This window comes from Gymnoscopelus braueri (genome assembly GCF_963280865.1).
Source record: "Gymnoscopelus braueri genome assembly, chromosome: 10".
NCBI lineage: Eukaryota > Metazoa > Chordata > Actinopteri > Myctophiformes > Myctophidae > Gymnoscopelus > Gymnoscopelus braueri.
In genome coordinates, this window is record NC_137611.1 from 39,952,735 (window position 1) to 39,977,877 (window position 25,143).

The window sequence follows — 25,143 nt, forward strand, 5'->3', positions numbered from 1 at the left end:
ACATGAGCTCATGGTTCAGCAGCGCCGTGTCATGGTGCGTCCAAAGCACCGGTCTCTGAGGAGCGCGCTCGGTCAAAACATCTGCTGAGGGAAATAGGGCCACGATGATGAGGAGGGAGAGAGAGAAACAGAGAGAGAGAGAGAGAGCAGGCAAAGACATGAGAGGAAAGACACACACACACAAAAACGTGTGTGTGAGAGAGAAGAGAATTTGCAGACAAAGTCAAAGATAATTGCAATATAGATAAGAAAGTCCTTTGTGTCTGATGACGGATCGCACAGATCAAAACAAGACTGAACACAATGGCCTGATGATTCATTGTTATATGTGTTGTGCGCGCACGCACACACACATTTACGCAGTCATGCACACATACAGTACATACAAAAATATCAATATGCATACAGTGCACATTCACGCAGCACATAAATAAATCAAGCATACTTAATAACTCATCACTGCTTCATTTTAAAAAAAGACTGCTAACTCCGTACAGGCAGGCTTTGTGAGCCACCCAAGCCGAGTCTAATGGAGATAGAGAAGGAAAACAAAACAAAGCAATGCGATAATAGTCATGGAAATTCCCAGGGGGGGGGTCATTTTGGTATGGTTTATAAACAAAAAAAGGGCATTAGGCTCGACGTCTCCTTCTGTCCCTACTGAACAGTACTGTATGTTTGCTTCCAGGCTCACTGTCTACGATGGGTGAGGGGTCGGTGGGGGGGCTCTGAGAATTGGGATGGGATGTGGGGTGGGGGGTGGTCTGAGAAATGGAGAGACGAGTAATAGACGTGGAGTCTGGAGACAGAGGCACATACATGTATATACAGACAGGCAGAGAACTCCCAGGGAACGGAGACACAATTAGGCCCTCTGCCCCCAGTGTGGGAGGCGCACAGGGAGGCGGAGGCTCACGATACAAACTCACGCGAGTACGTGCGTACGTGTGCGCGCATGCACGCGCGGTCGCGCGCACGGACACTCCCATCGTTCCACACCTCCCACCTTTCTCTCTCCTTAATATGCCTTTTTCCAAAAGTGGCAATGGCCCTCATACAGTAAATCTTTCCACTGCCTTAGGTGACATTTTATACTAATCTATGTCTGTCTGTCTCTCGCTCTCTCTCTTGTGAGCGCACACACGCACGCACGCACACACACACACACACACGCACACACACACACACACGCATACACACACCTCAATGTCTCTGAGGACAGGGGGTCAGGAGGGTTCCTGGCAGATGAGACGGGGATCAGCTAATTATCTTTGCCATAACAAGAAAGCATTGTGCCTCCCAAGGCCGCTAACACTCCGTCTCTCTCACTGGGGGGAGAAGTTGCACAAGGTGCTTTGATTCATTCAGCACTGAAACGCTATTTGGGACGAGAGGGAAAATTCCATAAAAACATTTGTCAGCATCGGCCCGCGCACCTTCTACAGCGAGGTGTCTATGGTAACGATGGAGTGTTGTCAACACAGATACAGGCACCCACACAGGCACCCACACACGCGCACGCACACACACACGCACACAGATGTCATGGCCTTTAGCTCCAGGCTAGGTCCCCCTGCATATCAGTGACACTTGGTATCAAAAGTGTCAGCATTTTCATGACATCTGCTCCCCAGCAGTGTGGGTATATACACTCAAGATACACATTCTGTCATTCCCACCTGTCTTTCACACACACACACACACACACACACACACACACACACACACACACACACACACACACACACACACACACACACACACACACACACACACACACACACACACACACACACACACACACACACACACACACACACACACACACACACACACACACACACACACACACCTGATAGATAAATTGTGAAGATACTTCCTTGACTAACTGAAGCTCAATGGAACTACTTGTTAATAGTAGAAGTAGCATTAGTAGAAGTAGTAGGAGCAGTAGTAGTAGTAGTAGCAGTAGTAGTAGGCTAGTACAAGGGTTCCCAAACGTTTCAACCCCCCACAATAATCATATTTGAACTGGGGACCCCCCCCCCCCCACCCTGACATGCACTTGAAATTGTATAGGCATTACATTTAGTGTGACTCGGTTCCACAGATAAATATTGTGAAAATAGCCAAACTACAAGCTCACAACGCCTCGCACTGCAAGGCGTTGTGAGCAGCAACAGCAGCAGTAATCACAGCAGTAGTCATACGCTGGGCATACATGGACACTTTTTTTCCATTCCGATTAAAGGTTTTGGGTCAACTGTTTACAGCAAGGGCAGCAGTGATCTAATCACGGTCTGGCGTTTGCATACAGTACACCGACGCTTTTAATCAGAACAGCTGTCAACGCTAGGTGTAGACATATGTGTGACATTGGCAAATGATGAAATGCATTGCATTTTTCTTGTATGTATTGCAAATAATGCGAAAAGTTGTGCTTTTTGGAATTCGCTGATCTAGAATGGAAGCAAAACTGTTGCACGACGTGGCAATCACTCACATCGTGAGTCATGTGGACTGGTTGAGGGATTCATGGCTCCAGATGAAGTCACGTCAGAGAGCTCCCATTCCCATTATTATTGTGTGTGTGTGTGTCGTGATTATTTTATACAGATGTCAGACAACTTGGTCGCTGCAGAATACTGCCTTGTCTCAAATCCGTTCAGCGTGCGTGCGTCTGTCGGTGTTGCCAGAGAAATAAGCGAGAGAAATAAGCAACCAGGTCTAATGAAAACGAGCCCAAAAGAAGCGACTAGGCTATGGCTATTTGAAAAGCCGACCTACAAGCTCACAACGCGTCGCATTGTGAGCTAGTAGATCTGCTATTTTCCAAAAATATTAATAAATCTTGAGAAACTTTTTTTTTATTTTGGAATATTTGGGAAATATTTTAACAACACAGATCTTGTATGGGGGAGGGGGGGGGGCTTAAAATATTTTCAGATCTGGGTCTGCAGACAAATACATATTAATCTGGGGGTCCTTGCCATGAAAATGTTTTAAGAACATTATAAACAACATTAGGAAACAAGCCCAAAAAAACGCAACCCGCAACTACAGTACCAATATTTATAAGAGACTTTACAGAAAAACAAGCCACAATAAGCAGACATGGCAACACTGGCGTATGTGCGTGCTTCTCTTAAGGTGACGATTGGGAGGCTGGGGGGGTTGGGAGTATGCACAGGAGGCTGTTGGGGGTCAGAGGTCATTGCATAAGGATCTTAACCCCAGGAATCAGGATGTGACCTTGTCTGCGGCTTGCCTCAGAAAAGTTACAGTGCAGTTATACCTCAACAAGACATTTACTGGAAAACGCTTCTATTTCAGTGCAACTTGTGATCATAATCTTGGAAGTTTCCATTGATCTCATTTTGTGTGCGGCTGAAAAGCGGCAGCTCGATGATGATAAATGTGGTCCGTGTTTATGGGGTCACACTCATGACATGACAACTCCCACACGAGACAAAGCACAGTAGGGCCTTTCGGGCTGTCAAAACAAAAGCAGGCCAACCCAAACACACACACACACACGCGCGCGCGCGCGCACACACACACACACACACACACACGCCATCTGCCTTCTAACGGGCACGTCCCCTTGGCTAAACCTCAGCAATCAGCATGGGTGATTTTGAGTTGAAAAGGAAAATTGAAATTAACAACATGACTATGGAGGATTATTACCACAGAAAAACTTTGGTATACAGAACATACACGCTGTAGCGGTTTGACCAACAATATACTCAGATCAAACCACAAACAAAAAAACATATCCACACATACACATTCTGTCCCACGCTACCGAGTGAGCCCTGTTGCAGTGTGTCGTTACTGTCGGGCAAAAACCTCTTATCTCCACATTTATTGTTTTGTGTGTTTTTTTTTCGTAAGTTAACGCCCCGGGCCTACTTGATCATACTACAGCGTCACACAAAAGCATCAAAAGTATCAGATCCGCAAGCTCGAAACGTGGCGCGAAGCGACACGTTTCGAGCTTGTAGATCTGCTACTTTGGATATTTTTTTATTTGAATCCTGAAAAGTATCAGTTTTGGACATATGAGGTTTCCACCCGACAGAGACGATGTATTAGTTATTTCTACGGTCGTGTTTATTAATATTTTGTGGCAATACACTATGCGTTGCACTGTCATCATCAACCTTGCAATAAACATTATTTTATGCTACAGCAAGTGAAAGAAGTGATTGAAACAATCTTGGAAAGACCATCTAAGGCAGTCAGCTGACAATATTCACGTCTTTTACACACACATACTACAATGTTATATGTTCCCTCAAAAGGGTTAAAAGTTATATTGAAATCCATGTTGTTAACAGCAAAATGTGTATCCTATCGTCTCTGTCGGGTGGAAAGATCATATGTCCAAAACTGTTTCAAGCTTGCAGATCTGCTATTTTTGATACTTTTGTGTTACGCTGTAGTATGATCAAGGGCAATAATTCATAAAAAAAACGCAAAAAGTATAAATATGGAGATACGAGGTTTCTGCCCGACAACAACGCTATATTAAAACTAGAGGATGGTGCGACAGCGGACGTCAGTGGACGTCGCAAACGTAACATCCGGACTTGCGGCGCACTGTTGATCTGATCCTCACCAAATTTGGCACAAACACTGTTTAGGGGTTTGTCATGAGAATAGTCACACCAGGGACCACGTTGTACAACCCAGCTAGCTGTGTCAGGGGTCCCCCAGGGGCCATGCGTTGTCATGGTGCACTGTTGCTCCGACCCTCACCAAACGTGGCACAAACACTGTTCAGGGGTCTGGCATGAGAATAGTCCAACCGAAACCAGAAAAGGTAACAGTTTTGGTTTCCACCCGACAGAGACAATGTGTAAAATAAATAATAAAATAAAGACAGGGAAAGAGAAGGACCCACAAACACATTCAGGGAATTAGCCATCAACCAAAATTGGGTGCGTTTAACCAATTGAACCCTTTGGTCAACTACTGTTAAGTAGCTAGGGCCCTTGGGAATCTGGCCGGGGCCCTTGGGAATGCGGTCAACTAAGTATAGGGTTTAAATATCACATTAATCCTGGCATCCCTATTTTGGCCATAAAAATCTAAAATGTTTTAGATATTCTTTAAAAAAAAGAGCGGGGAAAAGCAGATCTTCAAGCTCACAACGTGTCGGGATGTGACACGTTGTGAGCTTGTAGAGTGGCTTTATTTGTTTTTAAAATCTGCACTATGTACTGTAACTTTCCTGTTCTACTCCAGATTTGAACCCGGGTCTCTTATGCAAGTGCTAAAATGTTTTACCACCGAGTTAATAGAGCCTGCCTGCTCGCTCTGGGGAGAAATTGAATTTTGACCTTCAGGTCAACATTCGTGTCAAACCAGTTACCAGACACAGGATCTAAAATGTCTCAATAGAAGAGCAGGGAGACCAAATACAACAACCCCAATCGTAAAAAGATATAGCCTACTGTATACATACTCTACCATACAGATTGGACCAAATAAAAATTTATTCACACACACACACAAACAAATTAACATAATAGAGCTTAAATAGGCCTTAAGTGGTTAAGAATGTGTGTGCAGTATCAGCCAAATTCATATTCCCATGACTTCATGTGGTATCTCAGCCACTCACCACTTGACATTCCACACGGAGCACTCAGACAGGACAGGGATTGTCCTTAGAAGGCCCTGCGAGAGAGGACTACACTGACACACTACAACTAGAACTGTCAAGCATGTGGTTTTATATTGTTATTCCACAGTTTCTAACATCCCGGGCCTGTATGGACCACCCATGACGATAAATTAGTTTTTTGTGCATTCTACCTTTTTTCGCCCCAGTTTTTTTGTCATTATGCCAGTTGATTCCTCCCCACACGCATTGGCTGTGTGTCGTCACTGCTGTTATATCCTTCTGACGCACCTCTGCCTTAGAGGAGACCCCACCGGGAGGTCGTAGACAGTGTTGCCAGATTCTGTGAGAAACAAGCAACCAGGTCTAGGAAAACCAGCCCAAAAGAAGCGACTATGGGCCACATGAGCACTTTAACATATACATCAGCTATTTGAAAATAGCAGATCTACAAGCTCACAACGCATCGCGGTGCGACGCGTTGTGTACAAGCTCACAACGCGTCGCGGTGCGACGCGTTGTGAGCTTGTAGATCGGCTATTTTCAAATCAAATATTGCGGGGAAATTATAATAAGCAGATCTGGCAACCCTGGTCGTAGAGCCTTCGTCCTACTCCTCCCACCCAACACTCCCCGCTGAACAGGACTAAGTGTAGTTACAAATATCACCTTCCCAGCTCGGCTTCCCTCTCCCGAACACGGGCCAATTGTGTTCATATAGACACTCGACAAAGCCGGATAACGATAACGTTAAATAATGTTGTTTTAAAAAATAGTTCTAACTCAACTGGATGGCAGAGTCCACACCACCACTACTTTCAGATCGATGTTATGAACGATAGAAACACTGACAGTCAATCGTCAAAATCCATCAGAAGGACATCTGCCATGCAATCGGTCACACTCGCCCTCGGAATCCCATCAAAGATAGTTTTATTATGATCGGAGATGATAAGACAATTATGAATAGCTGAGCTGACGCTAGCTGGTAGGCTAAGTGGCATTACCTCTGGTAGCCTACAACTACCTCCTTATATTCATTATCAGACAGATTATCCATGTAGCAGCATGGGTCTCTCAGCACCACTGTCACTGAGATCTCTCTTGCTCTCTATCTGCTACTGTGTGTGTGTGTGTGTGTGTGTGTGTGTGTGTGTGTGTGTGTGTGTGTGTGTGTGTGTGTGTGTGTGTGTGTGTGTGTGTGTGTGTGTGTGTGTGTGTGTGTGTGTGTGTGTGTGTGTGTGTGTGTGTGTGTGCTCTTGACTAAAACAGGAAGTTGACATGAGCTCCAGTGCAGTCTGTCTGACTGTGCATTCACTGTCGTGACCACGTGTGCGTGTGCACGCTGCAGAATATGCAGAACGTGTTTGTGCCACAGTTTACAGTGGCACAAACATGTTTGCCAGAAAATGGCAAACATGTTTAGTGCGATGGTTTGAGGGATTTTACTGCAAACCGTCTGTCTGTCTGTCTGTCTGTCTGTCTGTCTGTCTGTCTGTCTGTCTGTCTGTCTGTTTGTATGCTTGCCTCTCTTCTGTCTGTATGCCTCTCAGTTCAGTCTGTCGGTCAGTCTGTCTGTCTGTCTTCCTGCAGTGTGGGAGACAAGTGCCTCACTGACGCCGACACTGGTTCTCATGTGTAAGTGCAGTCTCCTCAGAGAAGGGTATAGGCCTAAGTCTGGGTTATGCTCACATACTGTACTCTTAAAACTGTTTCCTCTCTCGCTGACAGTTACAGGTCTGACATTACTGTAATACTTTCCAGGGACGGCGATGTCTAAGAGGCAGGCTAATCCAGTTTCCATTATTGCTCCTTTAAGTTCGGCAAAACATTTTCATTCCTCATTACGCCGCATGCTCGCATGTCATGCATGAAGTTTTCCATATTGGAGAGCGAAGGCCGCTGGTATCCCGACAGCCATCATAAAAACAAACCTTGGCCTACACACGCCGTCTCGGCAGTACATTGTCCTATAAAACAAATTGCACGGTGCCCTGAATTCCTGTAGCACCAAAAACATTCAAAGCATCTCGCCAGCCCTGTGGGATAGTGTTGGGAGGTTTTAGGGGGGGAGAAGAAGAAAAAAAACACTGTCTGTTTCGGAAATGTCAGAATTCAAATGACATTGCAATTACCGGCGGTAAGCGGAGGACAAGCAGAGGCAACTGGCCTTCAGGGTTGCCAGATCTGCTTATTATAATTTCCCCGCAAGATTTTATTTGAAAATAGCCGATCTACAAGCTCACAACGCGTCGCATTGTGAGCTTGTAGATCTGCTATTTTCTAATAGCTGATGTACGTGTTAAAGTACTCATGTGGCCCATAGTCGCTTCTTTTGGGCTGGTTTTCCTAGACCTGGTTGCTTGTTTCTCTCACAGAATCTGGCAACACTGCTGGCCTTCTGCCTGATTTAGATTGGTCCAGGAGAGTGAGAGAGAGAGAGAGAGAGAGAGAGAGAGAGAGAGAGAGAGAGAGAGAGAGAGAGAGACTATGTACAGCAGGACCTAATTCACCTGAGACACAAACGCGCACGCACACACACACACACACACACACACACACACACACACGCGCGCGCGCGCACACAATTCCCTTCTTGACAAATACAAATAAAACCAGGATTTCAGAGGAGTGCCTGCACGCTTTACATTAGAGGTTCCAGAATTCCAGTGCATAGCAGCATGCTGCTGAACATTTCATTGTTCAAACAAAAAAAAAGCTACCTTGCGTGCCCCGGAGTTTTTGGATAAACCAAGGTTGTACTGTGTGCTGTTCCCAGAGGAGGATCAGAGCGTTGCACACAGTCGACGATCAAAAACCTGAGGCAGAGAAGAGGGCCTGTGTGTACCCTCGTTCCTCCCTGCCTCTAGCCGGACTGATTTCTCCCCACACCGCTGCTGCTACTGCCAAACCCACAGAAAGTAGGAAAGAAATCAAAAGGCGAATGGGAGAGGGGGGGGAATTGACTTTGCCCATGTTTTACCAGTTCACATACTTGCCTGCGCGCCAGAAACCGTGGCCCCGGGGGGAAGTGAAAGTAACAAAAAATATGTTATTCACGAATATCGGGCAAATAAAGAAATTCCTTGCAAACAAAAAAAACTAAAGTATTTTTTTTCCATCAGTGCATTTGGACTGCAATAGAGGACAAAGTTCAGTGAGATGACGGGGAAGGGCTTGGTCATGTGTTTTATACGCAAATGATCTGCAGCAGCTACTGTTCTTATGTATAACAGACAGTATTATATAAGAAAAAGAGGTTGCGCATCAACAATGGGTTTTCTCAGTGGAGCGCTAGACTCAGAAATCCAGTATACATACTGTACAGAATTGAAAAAGTACTCACATTTCCACTTTACGGTTATGAGAATGTAGTGATCAATCAATCGATTGTGTTCCATCTTGGATCAGTGGAATTAACTAACACCTTATACTAGTTCCTATTTATCGGTATCACAAAGAAAACTCACTTTCAAGTTTTATATGAATAAAATCTTAGTGTTTTGTCAAATATTTTGGGGGCCCACTTGCAATATCCTCAAGGCCCACCGGTAGGGCCTAGGCCCGCAGGTTGAGAAACACTGCCTTAATGCATATTAAACTCTGGGTCCTTGAAAGTACAAAAAGGTTGATAATCACTGTCCTATAAACCATTACATTCTACTGTAATTCTGACCTCCCATTCAGAGCCCACTACCCCCCCCCCCCCCCTCATTCCAGTGTCCTATAGTCTTTACCCTGGAAGGCGTCTGCGTGTCCGGAGAGGAGGTACTTGAGGTCGAAGGTGTAGGAGCGAACGTTCTGAAGGGTCTCCCGCTTCACCGCGTACGTATAGCTCTCCTCCATCTTCCGGGTGCAGCAGGACGGACCCTGGTGCTTGCACACCAGCAGGTCCACATCTGTGGGCGAAGGGAATCACAATCACAATCAACTTTATGGTTTACAGGTGTGAAGAAGTGGGTGAAATGTGTTTTATTTTGTTTTTTGTGCAAACTTTATATTTTTTTGTTGTTTTTAGGATGAGAAAAGAAAACCGGGGGGAGAGAAAGGAGAAAAAGAAAGAAAAACAGAGAAACATGTCAAGTACATGGCAAAACTCAAGGATATCTACATACACATAGCATAATCCAGCTGGTACAGGACATATACATGAGGTTAGACATGAAGGGGGCAGAAAAAGAAATGCTCTTAGATGCAAGTCAAACATTTAGACCGCTGGTTCTCAACACTGGGCCGGGGGACCCCCAAAGGGTCATTCTGGGGGTTTCAGGGGGGTCCCCTGCTAAATTATTCATAATCAAAATTACAGACACTTAAAGGGTATGTGTAACTCAGAGAGTGTACAAACGGAACCATTTGGTTTCATTTGTACACTCAGAGTGAAATGAATACTGAGGACTGTAGATGCGGTGCCAGGGCTCCGTGGCTTAATGCATATTAAACTGGGGGGGGGGGTCCTTGAAATTAAAAACGATTGAGAATCATCGATTCAGCCTATTCAAACTCTTCCAGACTCCATTTGAGGGCAGGCAACGCGCGCGCGCGCACACACACACACACACACACACACACACACACACACACACACACACACACACACACACACACACACACACACACACACACACACACACACACACACACACACACACACACACACACACACACACACACACACACACACACACACTTTTCTTCAGGAAGCATTAGGGAGTGGAGGGGAGGGGAGGGGAGTGCGGCGCGGTCGCAGTGATGACTGGGATTTAATAGTTATGAATGAGATGAGTCACGTCCCGTTAATGGAGAAGAATATGTTCTGGAACATGTTGCTTTTTTTTCAGTGGTTTGAGGGTTATGGGAAAGTACAAAATTCCAGTCCGTTTAGAACTGTTAGTTTATAGGCTTTTACTAGAGAGAACCTGGATGGACAATACTCCATACTGCTCCATATGAACCATATAACCAACGTTGCTGTCGGGCAGAAACCTCCTATTCTAACTTCTACCACAAAAGCATCAAAAGTAGCAGATCTACAAGCTCATAACGCGGCGCGAAGCGACGCGTTTTGAGCTTGTAGATCTGCTACTTTTGCCATTTTTTTATTTGAAACCTAAAAGGAGTAAAATAGCAGATCTACCAGCTCACAAAGTGTTGCATCGTGCAATGCGTTGTGAGCTTGTAGATCTGCTATTTTCACTATTTTCGAAAACATTTGAGTGAAAGTCGCTTGAGTGTACCAGTGGGTTTCATAAATAATTAACTAATGGAAAGTATTGAAAAGAGCTTGTGACTAAATAATAACTACATTGGATCCATTGGAAGTTGGAACACAAGCTCTTTTTTTTTCCATTTTCTGAAAAGTAACGGTTTTGTACATGCAAGGTTTCTACCCAACAACGACGATACGTTGGTTCTGTTCTCAGTTATTTGACTCAGATGAAGTCATTAAATACAAAGAATCAAGGCAGTAATAGTGCTTGTATCCTTCCAGCCAAGAACATAATCACTTGGTACGAGTCTATCTGTCTACTGTTTTGTTTTCAGTTTTTCCAATGTTTTCAAACATTGGAAACTTCGGTAAAACGTACTTAAAGTTCGGGTCTATAATGCATCATAATAGCATTCATAATGCATTATGATGCACAACAACAAAAAATTATGACCTATAACAAGGTCTATGAAGTAATATAAGTGCTGGTCATAATGCATTATAAGCTCAGCGGAACAGGACAAGTCAGTTATAAAGTGTCTTTCTTTCTTTCTTCTAATGCATTCAGGGTTGCCAGATCTGCTTATTATAATTTCCCCGCAATATTTTATTTGAAAATAGCCGATCTACAAGCTCACAACGCGTCGCATCGCGACGCGTTGTGTATATGTTAAAGTGCTCATGTGGCCCATAGTCGCTTCTTTTGGGCTGGTTTTCCTAGACTTGGTTGCTTGTTTCTCTCACAGAATCTGGCAACACTGAATGCATTATGACCAGCACTTATAATACTTCATAAACCTTGTTATAAGCTGTCATGCATGATTATAAACATGTGTTATGAAGCCTTAGAAGTGCATTTTCAATGCATTATAAATGTGATTATGGTGCAATATAGACCTTTTTTGTAGAATGTTACCGAAACTTCATATCATGTATATATGTCGTACAGGTTTTGCATGCAGTGAGCTAGTGTGACTAGTGTCCTGAACATGTCCTGAACATGCACATAGTCAGACTGTCATAAATCCATAGGGAGACAGAGAGAGGCACAGTCAGAGGGTAAAGAAAGTAAACCAACAAGAATTCATCTATGTTTACTGCTATAAATACTGCCTCCGCTAAAGGTGTATAAATATCTTTGGCTCATGTGCTCATGGGCACACGTATGTTGAAAATGTGTCTGTTCAGACACACGTGTGTGTGTGTGCGTGCATGCGTGTGCACAGATGCAAACACACGGGGGGGTCAACGCTCACTTTTACAGTGAACACACACACACACACGCACACACACGCACACACACACACACACACACACACACACACACACACACACACATGCGCGCACATGCATGCATGCGTGCAAATACTGATCCTATTGATAAGTGAGTAATGGAGAGATGGTGACATCCAGACGTGCATCGTGACAAGCCAATAGCCATCAGTGGTGGAAAGTAACTAGGTACATTTACTCAAGTACTGTACTTAGTTTTTTTGTGTGTGTTTTTTTTAAAACTTTACTGGAGTATTTACAATGTTCAGTACTTTATGCTTCTACTCCACTACATATCAGAGGTAAATATTGTACTTTTACGTCACTACAGTTATGTGAAAACATACATTAACCACTTCAGCCCAATATGTACCATATGGCTATTTGAAATGAGCCTATCTAGAAAGTCACAACGCGTCCCAATGTAACGCGTTGTGAGCTTGTAGATCTGCTATTTTCAAAGAATTTGTATACATTTTGAAAACTTGTGAAATGGAATATTCTGCATAATGAGTGCTTTCACCTTTAGTGCTCAAGTATGTTTTGATGCCAATACTTTTGTACTTTTACTAAGTCAATTCTGAATACTTTTACTTATAAGGGCGCGCTCCCACCAAGAGTTGGCTGGCCGCTGTTAAACGCAGGTTGTGCGCGGCCACAGTTTTTTGCAGCCAGCGGATTCTAGAAAACGGGAGTGTCGCGCCTGTCACTCACTTTCAGGAGCCTCCCCGTAGCCTGTGAACGCCTGTGCCTGCTGCCTTGAGCACCATGTTGCTTCCTGAGTCTTGAGACGGTCCGCCTTCGACTCACCCGATTGGACAGAGGGAGAAAATCAGCGCCTGCCTCCAGCAGTTTTATGCTTAGTCGCGGAGAGCAGATAAACGCAAGGTCTGCGCGACTAGCGGAAAAATCTGCTCTTGCGTGAATCAACGCATTTGCATTGACAATGCATTGGCAGATTCTGCAAACAGCGGCCAGCCAACTCTTGGTGGGAGCGCGCCCTAACAGAGTATTTCTACATTTTGTCGGGGTGGAAACTGTCGGGAAAACTGGGTGGAAACTTCTCAGGATTCAAATTCAAAAGCAGCAGATCTTGATGCTTTTGCGTGACGCCGCAGTATGATCAAGTACTGCGTCAATTTGACCAAAAAAACTAAAAAAGTCTAAATAACGGAGATAAGAGGTTTCTGCCAGGGGCTGACAGGCAGCAAGGATTTGATATTGATACTATTACTTAAGTAAAACATGTGAGTATTTTCTTCCACCACTGCGAGCCATAATACTGGAGCTCATAACCACATGAAGGCAATGATCTAATTCCTCCTATAATATGATCCAAAGTGAGGCTCTCAGTCAGACAGGCTGACGTCACTGTGCTTCCCAGATAGAGTCCAACCCCGTCCCGTTCTGTCCAGACACGGCCGTCGCCCGCTTCTCACTGTCACTACACATATAAACACTGTCATGACATCACCGAGACTGGCCACAATTAGCACGGGTTATTAAAGTTTCACACCGCACGCACACGCGTGCACGCACACAGACACACACACACGCACACACATACACAGTGGTGTAAAGTAACTGCGTACATTTACTCAAGTACTGTACTTAAGTACAATTTTTAGGTATTTTTTACTTTACTGGAGTATTTCCAATTTTCAATACTTTTACTTCTACTCCATCTCAGAGGCAAATATTGTTTTTTTACTCCACTACATTTATTTGAAAACTTTAGTTACTAGTTACTTTGCAGATATAAATTATTGCATTATAAAACATACATTAACCACTTTAGCCCTATTTTATACCTATAGGCGATTTGAAAATAGCCGATCTACAAGCTCACAACGCGTCGCGATGCGACGCGTTGTGAGCTTGTAGATCTGCTATTTTAAAACTTTTTAGTACTTTTACTTTTGGTACTTTAAGTACATTTTGATACCAATACTTTTGTACTTTTACTCAAGTACATGTTTAATTCCGGACTTTTACTTGTAACAGAGTACTTCTAAATTGCAGTATTGATACTTTTACCTAAGCAAAACATCTTAGTACTTTTTCCACCACTGCACACACACACGTACATTTGTATCACTACTACTTGTGAGGACGTCAACATTTTAGGACATAGCATTGAAAATAGCACAAAAATAAATAGCAGATCTAATAGCTCAGCTATTTTCCGGTGGACAACACCAGCGTATAATTACGTCTATCTTTGTATCTTTTGTAGCAGCTACAAACGTCGGCTGTTGCTTTGTATCTTCATGTTGCTGGCTTCCTTTGAAAATGAATGGTAGCATGTATCTTTGTATCTGCCTGTGTGAACGCAGCTTAACACTACAAATCCATTTTTGAACCATAAAACCACCATTTCTCTTGTGAGGTCCGGGAAAATGGTCGTCGCAACGTCTGCTTCTCAAATTCTAATATACCGTAATTTTCGCACTATAAGCCGCACCTGAATATAAGCCGCAGCAGCTAAATTGAATGATTTGTACATATATAAGCCGCACTGGACTATAAGCCGCGGGTGTAAAATCCATAGATTTAGGAGGTCCCCTAGTGGCCGTTAGCTGTAAAAATCCATAGATAAGCCGCACCGTTATATAAGCCGCAGGGTCGAAAAATTGGAAAAAAAGTCGCGGCTTATAGTCCGAAATTTACGGTACTTGTGGGGATATTTGGCCCTCAAAAGGATAGTAATACAAACACACACACACACGAAAACTTGCTGTAACCAATGCACAGGTACAGGGATCTGCTGTTGATAAAGTGGGGTCTCATTACGTGTAGGCCTATTAGATATGATAACTCATTTTAGTAGGAGGAGTGGGAGGGGGGGGGGGGTGGTGGGGGTGTGGGGCTAGGGGGGCAGGTGCTGTAACCAGAGCCCAGAGCATGGCCCCGGGACAGACCGCAAGACCAGTTCCTCTCCCCCGTCCCAAATCCATCCATGAAACACAATAGGGATGCATTCTGAATCCCCTCATTCCCTCTCTGACTGTCCACCCCCCCCCCCCCCTCTCTCTCCCTGTTCGCCTGGCACATCGTCACTGTCGGGCAGAAACCTCTTATCACCCGTATTTCCACTTTTAATGTTTTCTTTCCCCGCAGATTACTGCCCTACTGCGGCCGCACACGAGTGTCACTGCGACACGTTGTGAGCTTGTAGATCGGCTATTTTCACCCGTTTCTAAATGTTTTTCAAAATAGTAATAAAAAAGGAACGGTTTTGGATACAACAAGGTTTCCGCCCGACAATAAGGATATCGTCTCTGTCGGGGGGGGGGGGGGAGAAACCTTATATGTCCAAAACTGTTGCTTTTCAGGATTCAAGTTTGAAAGCGTCAAAAGTAGCAGATCTGCAAGCTGGAAACGTGCTTTTGTGTGAGGCTGTAGTATGATCATGTAGAGCGTTAAAAAACACAAGAAGTTAAAATAGTTAGATAAGATAGTCTGCCCGACAGCAACGATATCCTAGCGAGACCTGGCTGACCCATTCAATCCGGGAACGCATCTCTGTCCTTTTAGATTTCTTTGGCTGTTCAAAAATAAATATACAATCTCATAGTGCGGCACCGAGTGCCGCGCTACGAGCTTGTAGATCTGCTATTTTTTTTTAGCGTTTTTCTTTTTTACAAATGTTCGCTTTAAGAAATATGTATTCAAAGATTTGCACACATTTTCTTTCACGATTTCTTCCCATCCCAGGGCCAGAGTGAGTGAGGTCATAACTGTGACCTGCCCAGCTCTCCATCTCGCCCCATTATCTCCATCCAAATCTGCGCTCTATGTCTGTCTGTCAACATCGCAAACCCCCATATTATATAAAACATTTTGGGTCTACAGGAGGCTAGCCGTCTATGTGTGTGTGCGTGTGTGTGCGCGTGTGCGTGCGTGCGTGCGTGCGTGCGCGTGTGTGTGTGTGTGTGTGTGTGTGTGTGTGTGTGTGTGTGTGTGTGTCCGGAGCCAATCTCACAAACCGCTGGACCGATCAGCGTGAAATTTCTCGCGCACACTCACTGCCAGTAAGGCCACCGAAGGACCTTCACTACAAGTTATATGCTTTATGAAATATTCATTACATATATTGTTATTTCATAATGGAAGTCAAAGTGTGCTGAAACTTGCCCAAATTTGGAGTCATAAATCATAGATGTGTCATAGACTGACTGACATCATAGGTGACTGACGTCACAGCCTGGCCACACGTTTCTTTATTGTTGGCCCATCACCATACAGTGCAAAAAATAAATCATAGAATTATGTGGTCGCAATTAACAGGTCGAGTCACTGGCGATTTGTTATTCGTCGTGACACCCGTCCACACACTCTCACTCCCTAAACCATTGGTTCTCAAAGTGGGGTCCGGGGACCCACAGGGGTCCTTGGAGGGGTACCAGGGGATCCCCAGCAAAATGTGTTAATATAGTGTCACAATCATTTTCACAACCACTTTAACCATATTTTATAGTTTGGCTATTAAAAAATAGCAGATCTACAAGCTCATAGCACGGCACCGAGTGCCGCGCTATGAGCTTGTAGATCTGCTATTTTTGAAAGAATCTTGAAAATTTGTGCAAATCTTTGAATATATATATTTTTAAAGCGAACATTTTTGACCCAAATACATATCATTTTGGGGGTCCTTGACAAGAAAAGGTTTGAGAACCACTGCCCTAAACGGCCTACAGTGACTTCTTGGGACAAGTGCGACCAAGCGTCAAACGTTTGACTGGAAGGGGGGGGGGTACCCTGGGGGTCATTCTGGTGCCGTCGTCCCGGCCTCTTCCGCACTCCAGGAATGTGGAACTCAAGTGTCGTTCTCAAACCCAAGACGTAAAAGGGTCCGAAAAAAAAAGAACTGTTAAAACGACGGAGGCGCACGCCGTCTGAAGTGGACTTGAGCCTCGTGAGTCGAGCGAGTCATGTCACCCGTTTGCCGTCTTGGGAGTGAGAATGCGTTGCCCCCATTTACCTGCTCCACCCCCCCCCCCCGCACCCCCACCCCAGCAAAGTGCCCTCCTCTGCCTCAGTATGTGACAAAGGCGTGCATGTGTGACATTGTGGAGGCCAAATGGAAAAGGCGAAAGGCTAAATGAAAGACGCACAAATATCCACCTTTGGGATTTTCAATATGTGTGTCAAACTGTTCTAAATTCATTACACTTAGCAGCTATCCTCCCTCTCTCTCTCTCTCTCTCTCCCTCCCCCCCCCCCCACTCCCTCCCTCCATGTGTTATCTCTGATATGAAACTAATATCCAGCGACTCACACAGTGGAATCTGGCCTGGCCTCCCTTATCCCTCGCGAGTAGCAGTGTGGCTGGCGTAAGTGATACCCAGAAAGACTTTGGCAGTAAAAGTCCCCCCCACACGATCATGAGACAGGTCGACCACGTACAGCAAATACTCTGGAACATTAATTGGAGTCATTAGGGGCCATGCCGTGCCTTCTGCTTGTCCGCACCACAGGGGACAAATGACTTTGTGCGTCTTCATATCTTAGAACGCTTGGTTCTGAAAGGGCACCTTGCGGGGGAGTTCCAAATGAAGTTAAGCGGGTCCTGGAAATTTAAAGGTTTAAGAACCGCTGTCTTAGAACACCGGTTGTGAAAGTGGGTTCTGGAGAACCCCAGGGGTCCCCAGCAAAATGAGGAACATTATAAACACTTATGCCCCCCTTTTTTTTGTTGAGTATTCGAAAATAGCCGAGCTTAAAACACACGTGAGCTTGTACGTAGATCGACTATTTTCAGAAGGAAATCTACAAATGTTGACAAATCTTCTTTTATGGGGGTCCCTGGCACAAACTCTTCTCAAAATGTTTGAGAACTACTGTCTTAGAAAACCATAGATATATTTAGTCTGGCTGACTTCAAGCGGTACATGTCGGTACATGTGTAGGTAAAATAAAAGTCATAAACTAAATTAAATGTTGGAGACTGAGAGTGTAGTGCTCTTCCAAGGACATTTAGAATTATGGATGTTGGGTTAGGACAGAGAAAGGTTATTAATATGTATGACTTTTTCTTTTTTTGGAGCAACATGATTTTTTTCTTTTTACTCTGGTATTTTTAGGGCCAATTTGCAAGGTTTAACATAATAAATGGACATTTTATTTCCGTATAACATTGTGTAAAACACCACATGGGATTACATGACACGCAATTATTTACAACCTAAAACACAGACTTCCAGTTTGCTGAACCATACAAATGTAGAAATAAAAACATATTTATACAGCTCACACTTTTTTAGTGCCCATCCTTTATGTAGGCCACACAGTAAAATAATCAGTGTTAATTGAATTGAGAGTTAAATGAGTTTTAAATTACAGCAGGATTATACTGTTTAGATAAGCAGTAAAAAAAAACGCACGTAGACGTTCATAATATACACAGTAAAATATGTTGATGTATTGAAGTGTACAAAAATGTAACCAAATGGACACTTATGGGTCCATTTGGTTACATTTGTACATTACATTAATTAAGTTAAATTGATACTGAGGAATTTACTGTGTATAATTATGTTTTGTGTTTAAAGCTCTAGGTTAAGAGAGAAGCAAAGGCTAAACAGCAATCTACGGTATATAAAAAAAACATTGCTATTTTATAAATAGTTCACTGCATTTTCCAGATAATTCCACATTATATATTTACATTCAGGCAGTGGTTCTCAAATATTTTCACGTCAAGGACGTCAATTTGGCCGCAAAACCCCATTTGAAAAGACTTTGCAGGGATCCCCAAAAAGCAGATCTACAAGCTCTCAATGGGCTTAAGTGGTTAAACTGTCCCTCATTTAGCTGGGGACGTACGCCCTGGAACCTCCTCAAGGACCCCTGGGGGTCCCAGGACCCCACTTTGAGAACCACCAATGTGATGCGATATCAGACCCAAGAGGGCTGACAAAGGCAGGGGGACTAATTCTAAAAAGGTCCTGATTAGCAGTGGTTCTGCCTGACCAAGCATTCACACACTCGGGTCCTGGCGAGCTGGATGTCAAATCTGGACCCCTAATTCCACTAATCGTCCTCAGGTGACAAATACCTCTGGAGCAATTTGCCATATTAAAGCTGTGGCTCCATTCAGGGGGTCGTGACTTGTCGGTCACAATTACTTCCACCACACACCACACCTCAGTGCCCTCCAGTGCAAAGAGTCGAGACCCCTGTGGCTCAGAGACACGCCGGAAAACTGGCCTTATAGTCTCTCAGGACTGACCACTGGCTTACACCATGTTCAAATGCACCATGGTCTGTCCAATGGAAGTGCTGAAAATGCACAGATTGTAACCCGATTCTACAGATGTCTTCTAAATCAGTTTTCTAAAAAGCTGTTTCTATATGTTTCTATATCAGTGGTTCCCAAACTTTTTCATAATTGTCAAGGACCCCCAAAATGATATGTATTTGGCCGCGGACCCCCCACCTCAAAATGTTTTGTTCCAGGGACCCCCAGAAGCAAAGATTGGAGTTAAAATGTTCGCTTTAAAAGAATACATATATTCAAAGATTTGCACACATTTTCAAAAATGTTCAAAAATAGCATATCTACAAGCTCGTAGCACGGCACTCGGTGCCGCGCTACGAGCTTGTAGATCTGCTATTTTTGAATAGCCAAAGTGTAAAATAATGCTTTTTTAGCACAAATCAAAAAATGACACAGATGCGTTCCAGGTCTTAATGGTCGTTTAGTATATCCTTGCTGTCGGGCAGAAACATAACATCTCCATATTTAAACTTTTTGCGTTTTTAATTAACTCATTGAGTGCCAATGACGTCGCAGACGTCACGTTTTTCATAAGCCCAGAGTGCCAATGACGTCTGAGACGTCATGAAAAAAAAAAAAAAAAAAAAAAAAAATAACTCAAAAAAAATTCTTTTTTTTTTCTTTTTTTTTTTTTTTGAAAAAAAAGGTTCAGAACCCAAGATATGATGATTTGAAGATTTGCTGCTCCATTCACTTCTTGTTTAACTTTTTACTGAAAAAGGCTGTATCTCGGCTCCTAAGCACTTTTTTTTTACAATGTATTTTTGGCCTTGGCACAGGGGTGATATAGCCAGAAATATTTTTGGCACTGAATGAGTTAATGACCTACTTGATCATACTACAGCGTCACTCAAAAGTGACGCTGTAGTAGCAGATCTGCAAAACACGTCGCTTCGCGCCGCGTTTTGAGCTTGTAGATCTGCTACTTTTGCTATGTTTGAATTTGAATCATGAAAAGTAACAGTTTTGGACATATGAGGTTTCTATCCGACAAAAACGATATCATATCTAGCTTGCTGCTGAGCAATAATTGAAATTCTAAAATATATTTTAAGGAGATTTAAAGCCTATATTTTCATGAACGGAAATGACAAACGGATGACGGCTTCCGTTCGCGTCTTTCAGGAGGCGTAGTGTTAGTTACAGACTTATTGTTATTATATATATTATATGTATTGCATTTGAAGATTGTCGAATAGTTGTTTTGGCTTGAGAAGCTATACTTGGTACCTAACCAGCCATCCTCGACATCAGTGCAGTGGTGGGAATGGTAGATACTGCTGACGAGGTACGCTCTGACCACCTTATCTAAACACCCACCCACCCCCCCCCGCACCCCCACACACACACACACACACACACACACACACACACACACACACACACACACACACACACACACACACACACACACACACACACACACACACACACACACACACACACACACACACACACACACACACACACACACCTCAATACGGAATGGAAATCTTGTTTGGATTTTAAACTTGTTGATGACAGGGGGGGGGGTGGATGGCAGTTTCCTGATGCCGCTGTTTGGATTACTTTTTTTTCTTCAGAGAACAGGAATAACATTGTCAGAAAGGTAATTAAAGCAGTTGACATGGTTCTCTTTAGATATCGTACTCCATGCCTCAGGAAGCCTGCTTCCTCTTTGAAGTCGTCCCATCCACTGAACTGGCAGGATATTTACTCTATGGTGATTTGCTGTGCTTGGGAGGGGACCGTGTTGAATGAAAACACGGCTCAAAGGGGCCTTGCTTGCATACCTGGATTTTTGGACTGCCTCTGGAATGTTTGGCTTTTCCAGGCCCCCAAGGCTGGCACTGCCCACAACGACTGGCATGGGGTCCAGAGCCGTACCAGAGGGCAAGGTGCGACAGATCGGGTTCAAAGTAGAGCCAGTCCGATGTATCCATTTGGCCGAAATATCAGTTTTACGCAGCCAATGTATCCCGATTTTTACTAAGATAGATAACCAGCCCAGTCCAACATTTACCCGTCAGACTGGCTTCGTCAAAATGTGGGCGTTTCGCAGGGTGTTTTGAGGATTGGCTCTGATGGTCTGAAGGACAGCCAATGACATGACAGAACGTTTTGTCCCATGGCTGGGAGGGCAAGCGTCACATACTGTATCCCACAATCCAGTAGGTGGCGGTATAATGCTGCTACAAAGTATTGCTACGTACCAAAACAAGGAAGTGGACTGCTATTCATATATCATTATAAATCATTATATCAAGTGAGTGACGCATTATTTTACTTCTGATCGTTCTACTTGAATGTTGACATGAAATAATAATCCCGCAAGTGTTTCAGTAGCGTGAGTGTGAAAAACAAAAGGCACTAGTCGCGGTGATTAGTAGTCAGTGACGTCACGGTTACGCAATACGATACATTTGATGGCGGACGGCACACGCTAGAGGCTTCTTATGAGCAGAGTTCTAGAACAGAGATAGCGCCCGAACGGTGGGTCGTATCGGGACGGCGAGGCGCATCCAACGGGGCCCTGCCCGAGTCTGTCCGTGGAGTGCCTATTTTAGGCTGTAATTATCGGCGGAAATGTCAAATGTTATCCAAACATCCAAGCGACGCAACGGCTATTTTAGCATAAATGAATAACTGAAATCAAATTAAAGTTTTTCTAATTGAGTTAAAAAAATAATAATCAGACAATATATCTGTAGGACTCCAAATATCTGGCATCGTTCGGCCTCAGGTTAACCACTACAACCCCGGCATCGGTATTGTGGGGAAAGCCTTCGCAGAAGATAACAGATCTACGAGCTTGTAGATCTGCTATTTTCAGCTAAGGCATTTAATGTAGGGCGAAAACAGTTTTGAAAAAACTCCTGTTGCTATGTCAGTGGTTCTTCATTTTTCATGTCAAGGACCACAACATTTTCATGTATTCGGTCGCGGAACCCCATCTCAAACTATTTTGATCCAGGGACCCCCAGGCCAGAAGCAAAGATTTGAGTTGAGAGAATGTTCGCTTTAAAAATATATATTTTCAAAGTTTTGCAAAAATGTTCTTGATTTTTCAAAAATAGCAGATCTACAAGCTCGTAGCGCGGCACTCGGTGCCGCGCTATGAGCTTGTATATCTGCTATTTTTGAATAGCCAAAGTGTAAAATAATGCTTTTTAGCTCAAATAAACACAGATGCGTTCCAGGTCTTAATGGGTTAAGTGGTTAAAAGACAGAGGACGATGAGGAGGAGGCCACTAGACAGTATACGGTAGGTGACAGACAGGGCAGTGAAGGGGTTGCTGCAGCAGGGAACGGCCATACAACGGCCACATGACCACAGGACTCAACACTGTCACTATCCAGACAAGCGGCAATCTGACCATGAGAGCAATTCTGTTGGGCCTCCCAGAATATCTGCTGACCACTCCTCCACAGACATCAGGTCTGCTCTCTATTCCTAGAGCACGGGGGGGACAAAGTCTGTCATCTTTTGCTTGGGGCAAGTACACACACACACACACACACACACACACACACACACACACACACACACACACAGAAAGAACATTTTAAATAGTCATATTATATGGGAAGTAGGGTGATACACTTGGCAGTTACCGCTAAGTGCTAACCTCATAAAATTGTTGTCTGCACCCCTAACCCTCCTCTCTCTGCACCCCGGCAAAAACGAAGCCCGGCACATAATTAACGGCTGAACCACAAGATAGTGCCTAAACTGAAATCCAATAAGAGATCCCGGGGACTGCAGACATAATAAGCAGCTCCCAGACAGGGGACAAACACACTAAATAGGCCTGAGTGACCGGAGTGGGATACAGGAGACGGAGCATTCGAGGGGGGGGGGCAGGCAGTTCAGTGTATCTACTGCAGGGGGTCTTCAACGTTTTTCAGGCCAAAGCACCCCCCTAGCTGAGAGAGAGATGAAGCAGGGACCGCCCCCATAACATATTGTATTCATGTTAAAATGTGTGTTTTCAGACATTTAATCACTTAAACCCTCAATGCTTTGTAAATTTGACCGTTGTGCTCTTTTTTTTCCCCTAGAGTCTACACCAAACCTCTTTGCCGAAAATAGCTGATCTACAAGCGGCGTTGTGTGCTTATAGATCTGCTATTTTCGGCTGATGTTCCCCTCAGAATAGGGATGCTAGGGTTCAAGTGGTTAGTGTATTAAAATAAAATAAAAGTCCCTACCACACAAAGATTTGGCGGCCCCCCTGTAGTAGCTCTGAGGACCCCAGAGGGGTCCCGGACCCCGTGTTGAAGACCCCTGATCAAAAGTAGCGGATCTACAAGCTCGTGTGGATCTGCTACTTTAGCTACTTCTGTGTGACACTGTAGTCTGATCAAGTAGGGCGTTAATTTACGGGGGAAAAAACACAAAAAAAGGTCAAATAATATGGAGAGGTTTCTGCCCGACAACAACGATATAACGTAGTGGTCGGTTACCTGCTGAGAAGTGATCACCATCTACGTCCAAGCTAAGTGAATTCATCCTAAGCAATGACACACTGATCAAACTGAAAGCCTGCGTCCGACTTCATCTATTTTATGTGTAGAACTCCTGGAAGATGTTTTTTTGGTGCCATTTCATGTTTTAAGATATACCAAAAAAAAGAGCCAAGAAGGCATTTTTGGATACCCCCAGGACGTATTTTTCAAATACAGTATGTGGCTCTTTTTTTGTGTGTGTGTGGTTGCTTTATGGGAAACGTGTTACGGTGTTAGAGGAATGACTTTTTGAAGACCACTCCGTCCTGTGCACGTAGAGTAGATTTGCACCATGTGTATGCTTCCTCTGTGTGAGAAAGGCCAAGTTAAAAAGGGAACTAAAATAAGTGCAGCCAATCAAAGGGCATGTTGGAGCTTTGAGAGCCTGCCAAAGGCTTTTGATGCTGTGACTAGTTAAGGATGTGGTGACATGTGATAACATGCTGTGTTCCCATTCCCTCGCTATTAACACGTTACCCTGCTTGCCTATGTATTATACACATATATATGTGCACTGTAAAGGCCTGAGTGTTCATTTAACCCATTAAGACCTGAGGCAATTCTTTAAAATGTTTTCTAAATCATAACAGTTTTTGGGAAAAAATCTTAAAAAAAGTATTCAATATTTTTCAAAGATAGCAGATCTACAAGCTCATAGCGCGGCACTCAGTGCCGCGCTATGAGCTTGTATATCTGCTATTTTTGAATAGCCAAAGAAATCTAAAGAGACACAGATGCGTTCCAGGTCTTAAAGTGTGGTTGAGTGTGAGAATGTACAAATGGAACCAAATAGACCCTTATTTGGTTTTAGTTTGGCTCCATTAGTAATGGAACCAAACCGACCCCTAAGGGTCCATTTGGTTCCATATAGATTTATAGACCTGTAAGGGTCCATTTTGTTCCACTTGTACACTCTCAAAGTAGGAGGATTTTACTGGGTAGGTCGCCTGTTCTCTCTCATTTCCAAATCGATTTTTAATCACTCAGTTAATCGCATACTAGAATAAACATGATCAATCAACCAGTTTAATGTTTATTATGACACACTTTAAACAGTGGTGGGAAAAGTATACTCAAGTACTTACTTAAGTAAAAGTATCAATATTGCAATGTAGAAATACTCTGTTACAAGTAAAAGGCCTGTGTTCAAAATGTTACTTGAGTAAAAGTACAAAAGTACTGGCATCAAAATATACTTAAAGTTCCAAAAGTAAAAGTACTAAAATGTTTGAAAATAGC

At 43.8% G+C, this 25,143-nt stretch overlaps 1 pseudogene across 1 annotated transcript in view; it reads right to left on the reverse strand.

Moving 5' to 3' along the window:
- Positions 1 to 25,143, reverse strand: part of LOC308094215 (glypican-5-like) — a 209,399-nt pseudogene that overhangs the window by 174,514 nt on the left and 9,742 nt on the right. Inside the window, exon 2 of the transcript XR_013935108.1 lies at positions 9,370 to 9,531. The product of XR_013935108.1 is annotated as a glypican-5-like (transcript). The remainder of the gene's footprint in view (positions 1 to 9,369; positions 9,532 to 25,143) is intronic.